The sequence below is a fragment of the Hemicordylus capensis genome, chromosome 5 (assembly GCF_027244095.1).
Source record: "Hemicordylus capensis ecotype Gifberg chromosome 5, rHemCap1.1.pri, whole genome shotgun sequence".
Classification (NCBI taxonomy): Eukaryota; Metazoa; Chordata; class Lepidosauria; order Squamata; family Cordylidae; genus Hemicordylus; species Hemicordylus capensis.
The window spans coordinates 88244069-88260624 of record NC_069661.1 but is presented as its reverse complement, the minus strand read 5'-3'; positions in this window follow the sequence as shown (position 1 = coordinate 88260624).

Sequence of the window (16556 nt, the reverse complement as noted above, 5' to 3'; positions counted from 1 at the left end):
CCTTGAAACTGTAGGCCAGGAAATTTTAAACAAAAGGAAGTACTTTTTCACACAGCACATAATTAATCTATATAATTCTCTGCCATGGGATGAGGTGATGGCCACTAGCTTGATTGGCTTTAAAAGGGCTTAGACAAATTCATAGTGAACAGGTCTATCAATGACTACTGGTCTGGCGTCTATAGGCCACCTCCAGCTCAGAGGCAAGATACTTCTGAATACCAGTTGCAGGGGAGCAATAACAAGAGCAGGGGCATATCTAGGGTGGGGCAGGCAGGGCACATGCTCCTGGCGCCACTGGAAGGGGGGCGCCATTTATAAAAATTAAAAAAAAATTAAAATGGCCACCAAAAACAAAATGGCCACCGTGCATGCTCAAATTGCCTCTGTGAGGCCCTAGGCCATGCCAGGCCTTGCAGAGGCCAATTGAGCATGAGTGGTGGCCATTTTGTTTCAGAGACCATTTTAAAAAAAAAATTTTAAAATGGCCACCCCACATGCTCAAATCGTCCTTGTGAGGCCCTCAACCTGGGACGGGCTGCAGCAGTGAATTAAGAGGCCAGCGGGGGGAGGGAGAACCTTTGCAGACACCGCCCCCCCCATGGCCTTTAGGAAGTCCCCCGAAGGGGCTACAGGTATTTTTTTTTTTAAAATTTAATATATGTCACTGTACACATATTCAGTTTGGCACTATGTACAGAGAATCAGGGCTTGTGAATACTGAGATGAAGCTTATGAGCTAGGATTGTATTCATTTGCTCTTACTTTGCTTCTTGTGATACGTGAGTTAAATGTGATGTCTTAATAATATGGCTATTAATGGTGAGTTTGTCTTTGAATCAGTGTGAAATCCTTCGTATTAAGGCCCACTGGGAGTTTCTTGCTCTCTTTCTCTCATTTTAACTGTCTTTCTGAAATACTAGAATATATTCCAAGCAGTGATACAGTTTACTCTGCATATCCATTAATTATTTTCAGAGTATCTGGGAAAAGTCAAATTCTCCATTTATTTTTTAAAACTTATGAAATAGTGATGCTACAATGCATAGTAGAGAATTAGACAGGGACTTCTGTTTAGTTTTCCAAGTACACCTCCACATAGTATTTGGGTATTTCATGAGCCCCAGTATACTGAAATTTGTAGTTTTCCAGCATTTTTTGGTCTGGCTACGTCCACTACTAAAGAGTTTTTGAAATATTAAAAGATTAATGAGTTTGACTTGTATTTCTGAGCTGCTATTATGGTAAAGTTACCTGAAAGATAGGTGTCAGATATTTGGACAGGGGGTGCAATTTCAGTGCTTGCCCTAGGCGCTATTTTCCTTAGATATGCCTCTGAACAAGAGAGAGGGCAGGCCCTCACCTCTTGCCTATGGGCTTCTCAGAGGCATTCTGTGGGCCACTGTGTGAAACAGGATGTTGGACTAGGTAGATCCAGCGGGGCTGTTGTTTTTTTAATGTCCTTATGAAACAGAAGGCAAATATTCCCTGCCAAAAAATGGGAATTCAAATCAATGTATACTGCAGTACATAGAAATACCACTCAGATATACATGTTTAAATATTGACAGAATTTCACCTGAGTAGCTGAGCAGATTTCTGAATCCAACCCTTTCCCATGCAGTTTTTACTGAAAAGAAAGCCCATTGAACTAAATCATTTACTTCTGTTCAATCCCACTTGCTTACTACAAGGCAAAGGGCAGGGAGAGAGAACAGTAACTTATTGAATAGGAAGCCCATTGCTATCAACCCAGTGCTATCAGTGGCGGACATCCTAATGAACAAAGCATGTATGTTAGGAAGCTCTGTAGGGATTTGGTGGGGGCCCATGCACAATTGTGCCAAAATGTGAAACCTATGGGAGGGGACCCATGCACAAGTGTGCAAGCTTTTGTGCCAAAGGGTGAAACTTTCCAGTTCTGCCAATGCTCTAGAAGCGCTCTGGAAGAGAGAAAACATGTTGCTGAACTTCCAGGGTGTGGCAGAGCCTCTAGAGTGTGGGCAGAGCTGGGAGGTTTCATCCTCTGGTGCAACAGCGCACATGTAGGAGGGCTGAGGGAATTAAGTGTGGGCCCCCATCACATCCCCACAGAGTCTCTGAGTCCTAACACACATGCTTTGTTATGATGCCCGCCACTGATCTGATCAAGGTGCAGCATTAAAAAAAGGACATAGATCACAGGGTGGGGTGAAAAATCCTGCAAAGCCTAGGGGTTGTTAAAGTGTGCCGTTGAGTCAGTGGTAACTCCTGGCGACCACAGAGCCCTGTGTTTGTCTTTGGTAGAATACAGGAGGGGTTTACCATTGCCTCCTTCCGTGCAGTATGAGATGATGCCTTTCAGCATCTCCCTATATTGCTGTTACCCAATATAGGTGTTTCCCATAGTCTGGGAAACATAGTCTGGGAAACATACCAGCAGGGATTTGAACTGGCAACCTCTGGCTTGCTAGTCAAGTCATTTCCCTCCTGCACCATTAGGTGGCCTTTTAGGTTGTTAGCATCAACATTTAACCTGGGTTGTGGTAACCCTTGGACTTCCTATTTGTCAGTAGGGAGGACCCTGCAAGAGATAAAACCAGGTAGTTGACTCAGCTATGGGGAGAGAAAGTGCAGAGTTCACTGATCCTAGATAAACTATGTTGGAGAGTAACTTTTACACTGTGACAATTGCAGGAGCACAAGCCTTGCCAGATGTGTAGCCCAGATGGTTGTAGTCCCAGATGCCTAACTTCAGAATTCCAGCCGCTTTGTTGTTCAGGAACAGAAACCTCTGGCAAGACTGAAGAGAGTCTTTGTTTCCTTCTTTCATTTCCCCCTTGGAGACTATATGATAAGTATCTCAGCTGTTGTATAAGCAACATTCAGGGTGAGTGATGGATTTTTCATCTGGTTGTTTATAATCAAGGCCTTACCTTGGATAACCCTTATGTGTTAGGACTGAAGTGTAAAATTCAAAGGGGTTGGAGTAACACAGCCAGTGGTTAGCTTCTATAGTATCTCACAGGGTCATTGTGAGGATAAAGGAGGGAAAGAACCATGCACACCATCCGTGAGCTCCTTGCAGAAAGAGGGGGTGTAAGTACAAGTAATTATAATCTTAATATCCATATAATTATTCTTAATCAGTAATACCCAACATCAGGGTAGTCTCCCTTTCCATATCTTGCCTTCCAAAATGTCTTCATTGCCACCACAGCTGCCTCCAGTTGCTACCAGTCCATGTTCACATCTCAGTCCTTGTCACACATGCCGTTGCTTGTCTTCCAAAAATGTACATGTAAAAATAGCTGCGCTCCTGTCCTGTCAACCCAAAGGCCCTTCCAGATGGTGATAATATATATACATTGATTGTTATGGAGGATTGTCCGGATGACATTCTCTTCATCCCATGTGAAATTTGCACTATTTCTGTATAACAATTGTTTCTTTTCGGACCTAATTTATTTTGACTTAGAAACGTGAGCAGAACAATTTCTCCAGTGAGGAAAGGTATAGATAGACGATTGTTGTACAGTAAGTTTTGCAGTTTGTTTGTTTGGAGATTTGTCCCAGGGAGGATCCTGTAGAGAGTGTGGTGGAGGAGTCCAAAAGAAAAGGGGAGAAAGCCCACTCGCATTCATGTATACACAGGTGTAAACATAATTCTTTTTAATAGGACTCCCTCCCAAAAAGGTGAGGGGGAGAGGAGAAGCATGGTATTATTCTTTTGTAATGTTATTTGTATCAGATCTTTGATCATAATAAATGACTTGACTTGAGTGTGGGGAAAGAAGTAGGGTTATGCATCGAACACATTGGTCCCGTTCCAAATGCCCTGGCCACAGAGATTCAATGGCCTCAACACTTCAACCTGTTAAAAGGTTCATGCACAGAAATCACTGGATCCATTTATTTATTGAACATATTTTTATAGTGCCCACTACCGAAATATCTAGGTGGTTTGCAGCAATAAAACAAGTCAAGACATTTTAACAGTTAAAAGATATAAAAAGATCAAATTAAAATACCTAGAAAAACTACCAAATAGCTAAAAAGCTTGGCCAAAGAGATGTGACTTTGTTTCCTAAATGCCAACAAGGATGGAGCAGCTCTAATCTCAGCAGGAGATTCTCTGAAATGTGGACAGCATCATGACCTCTACCATGCATGTCACTTTTATTCCATTCTGTGAAGAAATGAACAAATTATGAGGTGGGGTGACTCCAAACTTTAAGGAAGTCACTGCAAAATTTCAGGCATATTATTCTTTACAGAAATCCTCATACATATCTGCCTCAAATCTTGGTAGGATAACACTCCTGGAAGGGGATAACAAATTTGTAGCTTTAATCCCAATCCATCAAGAAATAAAAAATGGTATAGGCTTTTTTAGTGATATCTTATTAGAGAATTGTTTTAGTAGTCATGTAAAGAAATACATAAGCACTTTTACAATCTTGTAAATCACTCATTCCCACTTCCCACTTGAGTAATCCAAGGGCACAAGAGTGGCAATTCAACACAAAAATTTAAAAAATACAGCAGGAAATTGTAATCTCAACAGCACAATGTATGCATTATAAATCAGAATTCGCATTATGTTCAATGGGGCTTAATCCCAGGAAAGTATGTCTAGGACTGCAACCAAGTCATTAAACAGAAGCAATCTATGGAATTTCAGAAAGCAATTAATTAATTATCACTGCCAATGTCCATAGAATCAGCAAACAAAACCACATCAAAAAATTTCTTTTGTTTCTTCCATTCCAAAATCTATCAGAGTTTCAGAAGAAGCAGGGGGTGGGGCAGGGGGTGCAGTGGAAGTTTGAAGTAAACAACAGAGTTGAAATTTTTTAAAGACTGTCTTGGTGGGGAGATATAGGCAGTGGGAGGCACAGACAAAAAAATGGTATTGTTCTTTCCCTTAGCATGGAGGGGAAAACGCATCATAAGCACAAACATGTGTGAATCACACTGAGTGTGAAAGCTCCATTTCCCCTTCACATGCAAGTCAGTCAAGAAATCCATTGAAGGACCCCCAATATCCATATTATCCCAATTTTCCATTCCAGTGATCTAAGGCCATATGAATGGGAGACTTGATGTTTGAGCCCTGCAAGATATTCCCCTCAGGGGATGAAGCCGCTCTGGGAAGAGCAGAAGGTTCCAAGTTCCCTCCCTGGCTTCTCCAAGATAGGGCTGAGAGAGATTCCTGCCTGCAACCTTGGAGAAGCCGCTGCCAGCCTGTGAAGACAATACTGAGCTAGATAGACCAATGGTCTGACTCAGTATATGGCAGCTTCCTACGTTCCTATGTTCCTATCATTGATTCTCTCAGATCCTTCTAAATTGCAGCTAAAAATTCTTATAGGCGTTTTCCAGACTACGAGATTTGCAATGGTTAATGCGTTGCAAACTGTGACAGAATAGTGTGAAGGTTTCAAAACGAAAGTAAAGGGTTGTTTAATGATTCGTTGTAAGCTGGTGCCCATTCATATTTCCCAGAAAATATGTTCTTCTGTATTTTCTTATATGTTCTTCTGTATATATATATGTTCTTCTGTATTTTCCAGGCAGGAGTGTCCATATTCTCCTTGAAACCCATTTATCTGCCCCTCCTCCTGCTCCATTTGAGCCAATGGACTCCTGGAGTGTGTGTGACGTGATTTTTTAAAAAAATATATATATTTTAAATGGGGGAGCAAAAGGAAATCCTGTGGCGAGCTTGGAAGGGAAAGAGAGACACTGGTGTGCCTAGGTGGGCGCTCTCTTCTATGGCAGTGGTGGCCAGCAGCACCTCAGCTCCCCTGCTGGCCAGCTTCGCTGAGCAGAGCAGGCTGCTCACCACTGGCCACCGCCACCACTCCCCTGCTCCCGCCCAGAGCCGAGGCAGGCACGCGGGCAGCCTCGCTGAGTGGAGCAAAGAGGCAGGTGTGCAGGCAACCTCACCGAGTGGAGCAGGCTGCTCGCTGCTCATTGGCCACCTCCACTCCCCCCAGAGCCGTGGTTGGATTTTGGGCAGGCTCGCTGCGTGGAGCAGGCCCTTCGCTTCTCGCTGGCCACCGCCACTCCCCCCCCCCCACACACACACATGGCAGTGGCCATGCCGGCTGTTGTGTTGCTGGGAGTCAAGGCGGGAGAGCGGAGCAGGCTGCTCTCCGCTCGCTGCCTCAGCCACCACTCACAGCCCCCACCCCCGGATGGCATGGCTAGTGGGAGGCTGGAGCTGAGTGAGCAGTGAAGCAGGCTGCTCTCTGCTCATGCCGCCACCGCGGCACCACCACGGTGGGGCCCCTCCAAACACAGGGCCTGGGGCGATCACAGCAGTTGTCCCACCCTAAGGAAGGGCCTGCCCCAGGCAGAACCTCGCTAGGGCTGGGGAGCCTTCAGCTTTCTCTCTCCTCCATTGCCCTTGCTGCTTCCCTCCTGCAGGTCCTTCTCCTGAGGAGGAAGGATGGTGGAGGCGCACCCCCAGATAAATAAATTTAAAAAAAATAGGAAGGAAGAGGAGGAGGGGAGGTGGATGCTACTCCAGTGAGGGCTGTGGGATTGCACAAAAGCAAATGAATCATGATTCAGTTCAATGGGCTTCCTTTTAAGTAAGTGACTGTTCTCTCTCCCTGCCCTTTGCCTTGTAGTATTTATTATTTATTTATTTAACATATTTGTATACTGCCCAAAATGCAGGTCTCTGGGCAGTTTACAACAAATAAAAAGATTAAAGCATTGCAACAATTTAACATTTAAAACAACGTTACAACTATTAAAAATAATCAAACAATTAAAAGAGTATCTAATTAAAAGCCTGAGTGTACAAATGTGTCTTGACTGCCTTTTTTAAAGATGTAAGAGAAGGGGAGGCTCTTAAGCAAGTGGGATTGCACAGAAGTAAATGATTTAGTTCAATGGGCTTCCTCTTCAGTAAAAAGTGCATGAGAAAGGTTTGGATTCAGAAATCTGCTCAGCTGCATTAATATGAGTCGCTGGACAAAGCAGCAAACTGAAAGCGGAATGCATAAAAGAACCCTGGTGGAATAATAATAATAACAATAATAATAATAACAACCCCTTCGATCTCCTCCCTCCCCCTCCCCTTCTGTGTTGAGAAGCTCCAGTTATATTGGAAGCAAGTGGAGAAGGAGGAGGGAAGTGTGGGGTTTGGGATCTGTGTGAGGAAAGGTGGGGAAAGCCAAGATTTCTTCCTGCCTGTTTCTCTCTCCGAGGCGAGAGGATGGAGGAAGCAAACATAAGCAGGGGCAAAGAACTGTCCACACTGCAAAATGCTACAGTGAATAAAATGCGGGGCAAGGCTTCCTACAATGGAAAAATACAGCTACTTTCCTGCAGTGCATTTACAACATTGTAGGGCAAAAACACATCATTAAAATTCAAATCAAGGCACGGGAAGTGTGCACACACCCTGCTGACAATGTAGTGACACCGATGTGGAAACACAGGCAATATGGAAGGGCACTTAGAGGATATGGTGTGAGTACGCTGCAGTGTGTAATCTGAAAAACGCCATGAAGATTGGTGGAGGAAGCTTCTGTTTGGGAAAAGTAAAGCTGGCTCTGTATAGTAATAGCTACAGTGTGTGTGCGGGTTCTCCACAATGGGTGATATTTGGATAAATTAATGAAATTGTTTTCATGTTGATGTAGTATAGGCTGAACGTCAGTGCAAATTAAATTTTGATATGTCTTGTGCTGACCTCCATGACTATAGAAGTAAGACATCAGAGCTAGTACAGCTAACTTCATCAAAGAAATTTGTATTTCATCTAAGTAAACATTTTATAGACAGTAGTGGGTGAAGTTCTATAATTTAGTGCTTGTTAGTTAGTAAATGTCTAGAAGTATGCTTCTTGACTCAGGTCTGGAAAACAAATAAGGGAGAAAAGCTCTAATGACTGCAATTTACTTGCAGAATAGACTTCCAACTGATACTAAAGGAGTAATACCCTTTGAACTGTGGAATGGGACAAAATCTAACTTAAAGCACAGCAGAGTATTTGGATGCAAAGCATATGCATATATTCCTAAAGAACTAAGGACAAGATTAGATTGCAGAAGTTAAAATGGAATATCCATAGGTTATGCCCTGTGTAGCAAAAGGTACAGAATACTTGATCCTATCACAGAGATAACTGTGCAGGGTTGTATGATGCAGAGATGGGGGAATCCCCCAAAGCACCATGGGGGATTCTCGGAGGCTGGGGACCATTTCCGCAGTCTCCAGAATGCTGCACCAGCCACCACCACAGGAATCATGAGCATGGTGGTGTGGCACAGCTCAAGTTGTCCTGGATAATCTGTAGGGAAGGTAGGTTAAATTCTTCCTTCCCTTCACCCTCCCTCCCAAGCTCAACAATCGTTATGTGAATGACTCAGTTCTTTGTATGGGGTATGCTTCTCTATCCTCTATAATAAAAGTCTTGGTGTCCGTCCGTGGACACCCAGGCGTGTGTCCATGCCTCCCTCGGCCGTTCTGGGCATGCGCGGAGCGCAAACCCAGAACAGACCGAGGGAGACACAACCGCCAGCACCAGGTGGCCATGTTGGGAGGCCAGAAGCGGCCACCCCGAGGAAGCCAGAGAAGAGGCGGCGGGGGAAATTAGCTGAGGCGGTGGCAGAGCCGCCGCCTCGGCCAGAGGAGATGGAGACCGGGCCGGGGAGACGGAGACCGGGGACGGAGCGGAGGCCGGCGGCGGCACGGAGGCCGGCGCAGGCTGGCGGCTGCACAGAGGCGACCGCAAAGGGCCCTGCCCAGCCGCGGAGGCCGCCAGCGGCCTGTCCGGAGACCGCCCAGCCGGTGACTGGGTCGGAGGGAAGACATGGGAGGGAAAGATGGAGGAGGGAGCCCGCTGGGTGGGCGGGAAAGGAAGGCAAGCGGTGGAACTCTCCCCTACTAGCGGCGGGGAAAGCCAACTGAGGTGGCAGCAGAGCTGCCGCTGAGGCCTGGCGGCGCTGCCGAAGCCGGACGGGTCGGAGACTTTGGGGCCCTTGCCCGGCCAGGGAGAATGGCTGCGGCATGGAGGCTGGCAACGGTGGGAGGGGAAATGATGGTGGGGGGCCCGAACACCGGGAGGAGGAGAACCACAGACCGGGGAGGGCAGCAGAGACAAAACAAAACACAAAAAAAACCTAGTGCCCGTTACTATAACGGGTTGAAAAATACTAGTGTGTATATATTTCTGTTCAGGCTTTGGGGTAGAGTCTAAGTTTCTGTTAGCCTTCTTACTTTTCGCCTTGAATTCAAATGGAGAGGTTCTCATTCTATCTCCATAAGAGACTGAATGAATTCAGATGTAACAGGAAACCGGAGTTCCCTTCATCTCCATTTTCTGTACTCATACATTCGAATGCAGGCAACCAGAGTTTCCAGCAGAAAGGGACCCATGTTTTCCTCTACCGAACTCCAATCTGAACCTTTGGTTCAGAGTGCACATTCACAGTGGTAAACTCAATTTCTGTGGCACCAGTGTTACATCTGACTGGAACATAGGGACATAGGGACGTAAGAAGCTGCCATATACTGAGTCAGACCATTGGTCTATCTAGCCCAGTATTGTCTTCACAGATTGGCAACGGCTTCTCCAAGGTTGCAGGCAGGAATCTCTCTCAGCCCTATCTTGGAGATGCCAGGGAGGGAACTTGGAACCTTCTGTTCTTCCCAGAGCAGCTCCATCCCCTGAGGGGAATATCTTACAGTGCTCACACATCAAGTCTCCCATTCATATGCAACCAGGGCAGACCCTGCTTAACTAAGGGGACAAGTCATGCTTGCTACCACAAGACCAGCTATCCTCTCCTACTGCTGGCACTGCAGTTTTGCCCTCATGAAACCGGAGTTCAGGGAGGAAGCTCCTCCCTCATTCTGGCTGCCATTGGCTCCTGGGGCTATCCTTCATTAAAGAAGGAAGCCTGGCAGCCTGTTCCCCCTCTTCTCTGCAGTCAGCGTGACTGTAGAGAGGTAACTCTCCATTTTGTCCGAATACGGACAAAAGAGCAGGGGGAGGGGGCGTAGAACCCGCGGTTTGGCTTTAAATCTCAAGGCAATAACAGTTTGTTTGTGGTTTTCTTAGCCTATATTTAGTTAGTAATAAATTGTTCTTGTTTCTCAGTTGAAGTTGGCTTTTTGATCAATTACTTATAGAGGATAAAAAATTACTATGCAACATTTTACTGATCCACATATCTAAAATGAGACTGAGGGAGAAGATATTTTCTTTTCCCAGTTATTTTCACTTCCAGAATGTTTCTTGAATCTCCAGTCATATTTTCACTCCTGATTTCCTACTGCCTGCACCCGCCCTCTCTATGAGAAGATATATTTGAATGTAACTCTCCTGGGCCTGTTAATTTGCATTACTGTCTCTATAACTTCTAATTTGGAATGTGTACATCTTCTAAACTTATGGAGTGTCTCTACCACAAAAGTCATTTTGTAGTGCAGACACCCGAGAGGGAGTATGTGAAGGTTGTGTACATAGCTTCAGGATATTTTAATGCTACAACCTGCTCCTTGGATGTGGCAACTTAAAATTTCCTGGGCTGTAAGATAGATAACCTATTCCTATGGCCCTCACAAGATAAGAAAAGGAACAAGGCAGGCAGAACGTTGGTGGAGTTAATGGCCTTATTTCAAATACTTAGTGTGAAATAAGCATGCATTAATTTATAGGGGCATATACTTATATCTCAAGTAAAAATGCTAGCATGCTTGCTTATATTTTGTTTTCCTCTCCCCTGACACAGTGAGTCTCTTCCTTTGAGGTTCAGATTGGAGGATAAAGTGTTGATCTTCCTTTAGCTATATTTTTAAACATTGTAATCCATTCTTCCCACCTGCCCCTTGTTATGTTTCAGATGAGATCTGTGCACAAGAATAGGGAATAAAATGGGATGTAAACATAAGCCACTTGGTAGCTAGAGTGCTAGATAGCTGAATATTGCAAGCTTTACGTTATTAGCTATCAGGTGTGTGCATGAGTCAGGAAAGCTGTTCCTCTGCCCCCTGTGGACTTGTTTGGAGACTGCAGTTATCTGGAGCTTTAAAAGTCAGCCCTTGTGGGCTATTGCACAAGTCAGAGAGACTGTGATTAGCCTCCAGTGTGTGGAAATAATAGATGAAACTGGCTGCTTGGTTAGATGGACTGGGCTCGTTGTCTAGTTCACAGCAATCAGTGTGAGTTTCACTGAGAGAAAGGAGTTAACATATTGAAAGCAAGGCAATGCAAACAGATGACGAGGCTATTCTCATGACCAGCCTAACCCTGCCACGGCTACCCCAAGCAGGGTTAGGCTGGTCGTGAGAAGCAGCGGATTCCTTGTGGGTCCCTCTGCTCCTCGCCCGCCTAACCCCCTGAACAAACCCAGCTTTTAGTCCAAGTTAAAGGTGCTCTCACACCCTTTCTCTGGCTACCAGGTATCGTGTGGTGCAGCCCGAGGAGTCACAGAGATGGGCACACAGAACAACCTATCTGATGGAGGCATCTCCAATCCAATGCGCATGCTATGTGTTGCACTGAGGGATGCCTGGAGGGCAGAACAACAAGTTCCAGCCCTGGATCCCTCTGCCCTGTTCCGTGCTTCATGGAGCTGCACAGAGCAGGGCAGTTCATGTGGGCGCATGGGAGGCACACTGAGAAAGGAAAGTTCAGCCTTCCTTTCCTCACATCCCTTCCAGCCCACCCAGGATGATCGTGTGAATTGCCCTGACCTCCTCCATCAGATCCATGTCCCAACACATATGCCAAACATATAAAAGCATTTCTTGAAGTCAAAAGAAATAAATGGTGGCACACCAGGGGTGTAGCAAGGTTGGAGTGGGCCCAGAAACAAGATTTTAAAATGCCCCCCCCCAGCTCAGCTCATGAAGTAAAGAAATCTTAAAGGAGGCTGAATAGTGGTAACAAAAAGCAGTGTGTGTATATATATAAAAACCTATGTGCCCCAATAGAACATCATCCTAAATTATTTTTAAAGGTTTTGTAAATTGTGGAGGATGCAAGTCATTTAATGGTACTAGAGAAAGACATGCTGTTCTGGTAGCTCCAGGTCTTAACACTCACATCAGTTTTGGAGGATAAATACAACTGAAGGAAGCCTGGCCAGGTGCATGGCTGGGAGAGTCAGTCATGTGACTTGCCTCTGCCCCCCTCAAGGCAGTGGGCCCCCGGACAACTGTCTCCCCTTGCCCTATTATAGTTACGCCCCTGCGGCACACTGCTGTGATATAAGGGATAGCTTTGCACTTCTTTTTTCTTTTTAAAAGGCTACTCAATAGCTCATGTGGTATATAAGCATTCTTATTTTACAAAAACCTGCATTCATTTAGAGGCATAGGTGTGTGTGTGTGTGCAGATCCCCTTTAAAACAGCTGCAAAACTTGCAAGGGCATGGAGATTACATTTTGTAATCATGTCACACCCAACAGACATTTTCTTGCAGAACTGTTGCGGTGCTGTTTGTTCTTCCATGCGGAGAGAATTTTAGCAACACCTCCTGCACTGCAGTGCAGTTGCAGACGAAGAGAAGGGGGTCACTATCTCCCAGCACCTGCTACTGGTGCCACAATCATAGTCAAAAGCTGCCAGGAATGCTTGTCCATCAAGCTGGGGATGAGGGTTTTCCTTCCTACCACTGCTAAAGCAACAGCAAGTCGAATGAGCAAGTGGGTAAGTGGGAAAGAGGGGTGATTCAGAGGCTCAGAGGTGGGTGGGTGGGACAATTTGACTTTTCCTCCTTCTTAAAATGTGAGCCGGAGAAAAATCTGCTGCTAATTATGCTAACCTCATATTTGTGAGCATGGAGTCATCAAGGATTCCTTTTAGAGGCAAGGACTCACTAAGAGCCAATGAGCTCTTTCTCACCATTGGTGAGAAAGGGCTACAGGGTGAGCAGGGAAGAAGCCTTGAAAGACTTACCTCCCCACAGATGACCTGCACTGCTGGTATGAACATGGAGATCGCGTGCCGAGATGTACAACTGCCCCCTCAGGCAGTGGAGAGGATCAGGAGCCAGAGCGTGTCACCCCTCCCCCAGGAACTCCCATAAGGCATAGTGTGAATACATGGTGCATCATGGCGATCCCCCCAATGCCCACTGGGAGACCTGCAGTCTCCCAGCATCAGCTGCAAGCAGCTGGAGCTGGCAAACAATCCAAAATATGAGGTTAAGCCAGTGCTTGCTCAACCCTTAACCTCATTTTGAAGGTGGGCTCCAGGGGCAGGCTTGCCAGGAACTGAGCGGCTCCCAGGAGTTCTCACGCACAGGGGAAACTGGGCTGGGCTTTGGTTTCCCCTGCGCATGAGAACAGCCTCAATGACTGACTAAGCTCAGTGACGTCTTGACATGATACTGAACCTTCGGTTGTATCCGACCCACAACTGCCACTTGTGCTATTTTGTGATCATGCCAATATCCCCTTCCCTGGGGCATAGCTAGGGGAGAGGGGGCCAGTGTTTGCTCCTCTCCCCGGTGGCCCCTCAGAGTGAGGGAGATAATGAAGAAAATAGGGAGGGGTGGAGCTGGGGGCCCCTCAGAAACTGAGGGACCAGGTTCTTTGAACCCGTCTGCTCAGTTATAGCTACACCCCTGCTTTTGCCTCTACGCATCCCCTTAAAATCTGTTTATGAGTGTTTCTGATCTTTAGGGGCAGATGTTTTAGGGTGCAGGGCCTGGAGGAGAAAGGGGGAAATTACTAAAATTGTTCATCCTCCGTCTTATGCATGGAGATGAACTATGAGTGCAAAAGGCATGAACAGAAATCAGGGGTTGGATACAACCCAAACAACAGGTGATCTTCTTTCAATTATACCTTGCTCAAAGTTTTCAAGTATTCTTGGATAGCCACTGGTACAGTGGCCCCTTGGTCTGCAGGTCATTCACCTATATCTTTGATTCCATAATATTTTCTATCCGGCAACTGCTATATTATGGTAGCTGAGAGTGTTTGCAATGATCATCGGGGGTGGGGGGCAGGGTGTGGGTGTGGGGAGCTAGTACAAACATCAGTTCCCTTGCCACCAGCGATGAAAGCCCAGGGCACGTGAGATCATTTGTCCTGGAAATTTCTGTGTAGCAAATACAAGAACAAAACAAAATTAGATGGCCTAAATAAGAGGCAACACTTTTCTCTTGGGTTTCACTTATTCACCTCCCAGAAGTGTAGAAGGGTGTTAATTAATCTGTTAATGTTTATTCAGCACTTTGAATATAGACATTCTAAATATCTTTATTTCTATCTAATCAAAATTCAGCAACATATGTAGTGACTCATGAAAGCCAACAGTGCTCTAGTAGATTCATAAATGAGTATTTGCCATTATCATAGGAACAGAAGAATCTCTACAGTTTAATTTCTGTATGCAAACAAGGATTCCTCCGAATGGTCACAAGCAGTTTAACAAGATAAATCCTTAGGGGAGGGTAAAGTGAAAAAATAATAATTCATTCAATATATTCCAGTGCACTGGGTATGTAACAATGTTTTAAGAAATCTAAGTAAACTTTGTCTTCAGGACTGCAGAGAAATATAACCTCCTTTGGTGCTATATATTTAACCTCCTTTGGTGCTATATATTTATTTGGTGACACATTTTGGTACAAATATTTGGAAAAAGCAGACTATTACTTTTAAGTTACAGTGTAGATGTGTAATGTGTCAACATATCGGATGGTTATCTCAAAGAGACCATATAACTCCTGTATTGAAGGTGCTACACTGGCTGCCGTTATGTTTCCGGGCAAAATACAAGGTGCTGGTTATAATCTATAAAGCGTTAAACAACTTGGGCCCTGGGTATTTAAGAGAACGCTTTCTATGTCATGAACCCCACCGCCCACTGAGATCCGCTGGAGAGGTCCATCTGCAGTTGCCACAAGCTCGTCTGGTGGCCACTCAGGGGCGGGCCTTTTCCACTGCTGCCCCAAGGCTTTGGAATGTGCTCCCTAGTGAAATAAGAGCCTCCCCATCTCTGACAGCTTTTAAAAAGTCTTTAAAGATTCATCTGTTCACCCAAGCTTTTAATTAATATGGTTTTAATGCTGTTTTAAAATATTCTTTTAAAAATTTTAAATTGTTGTGTTTTAAACTTATCATTTTTGGTTTAACTCATGTTTTACTTTCTGTTTTTATTTTGTTGTAAACCACCAAGAGACGTCAGTTTTGGGAGGGATAAAAATACGATAATAAATAAATAAATAAATAAATAAATAAATAAACAAACAAACAAACTTATTTGAAGAAAAAAGAGGCAAACTTACATACATGGTCTGGTGAAACAAGTTCCTTATAACTTTTGAGATCATGTTTATTTCATCACCTGTAGGGTGAAAGTGACATCTGCCCACAGGAAACAACAGAAATGCACAATTTTAGCATAACTGTGAGAAAGTAGTGGCATGCCATTATCATCTAATAACAAAAACAACAAAAGTCCATTTTCTTGCTTACTCAGGTTTTATTTCATAAGAAAAATGTGATCTCTGAGTTTTAAAACTTGTTTTTAAGTCAGATGCAAATGCAAATATCATCTATTGTTTTCACCCTCATATTGTGAGGGTAAGGGAGTGGTTCCAAGAGCCGTGCAGTGTAGTCCATCATTATCCCCATCTTGCAGGATGGAAGGGAGCTGAGAGACAGTGGTTTATGGCAACCCTTAATGTCGTCTACTGTCGAAGATGGAGCTGAGTCTAAGAGAATGGTTCACAAGAACCCTGCAATTTAGCCCTGTGTCATTATTCATGTCTTTCTGGTGGTGCCAAGAGAGAAAATGGCTTATGCCAATATTATGTACTTAGGAATATCTAATACATCATAGCCAAAACCACAGGTTGTTAAAAGTGCTTAAAATGTTGCAAAGGAAGGTACCCACCTATCCCACTATTCATTTCCTGCTCTTATCCTCCATGCAGCGTAAAATAAAGAACCCAAATGGTCAAACTACATGTTTGGGAGAGGAGAGCTGGTCTAGGGAGAGGAGAGCTGGTCTTGTGGTAGCAAGCATGACTTGTCCCCTTACATAAGCAGGGTCCACCCTGGTTGCATATGAAAGAGAGGCTAGAAGTGTGAGAACTGTGAGATATTCCCCTCGGGGGATGGAGCCGCTCTGGGAAGAGCAGAAGGTTTCAAGTTTCTTCCCTAGCTTTTTCAAGATAGGGGTGAGAGAGATTCCTGCCTGCAGCCTTGGAGAAGACACTGCCAGTCTGTGAAGGCAATACTGAGCTAGATAGACCAATGGTCTGACTCAGTATATGGAAGCTTCCTGTGCTCCTATGTTTGTTGGGCAACATGTGTCAAAAGGCATGTTTCTTACTAGATGCTACTGGATGAAAGAAAAACCCAAATAGAGAGTCTGCACATTCTGTCCATTTGAAGAAGTGAAGGTTTTCAGTTTGAAAACTAAGGCCAACTTCTTGTTTCTAATTTATGGTGTTTTGGTAGCGTGGAAAGAGGTTATAATGAAAATAGTGGCAGAACATTAACAGGAACTACGGACCACACTTTGATGGAGTACAAAGCCAAACAAATTGAAATAAATTCAATCCCAGTAAATTGCTGGGCAATTC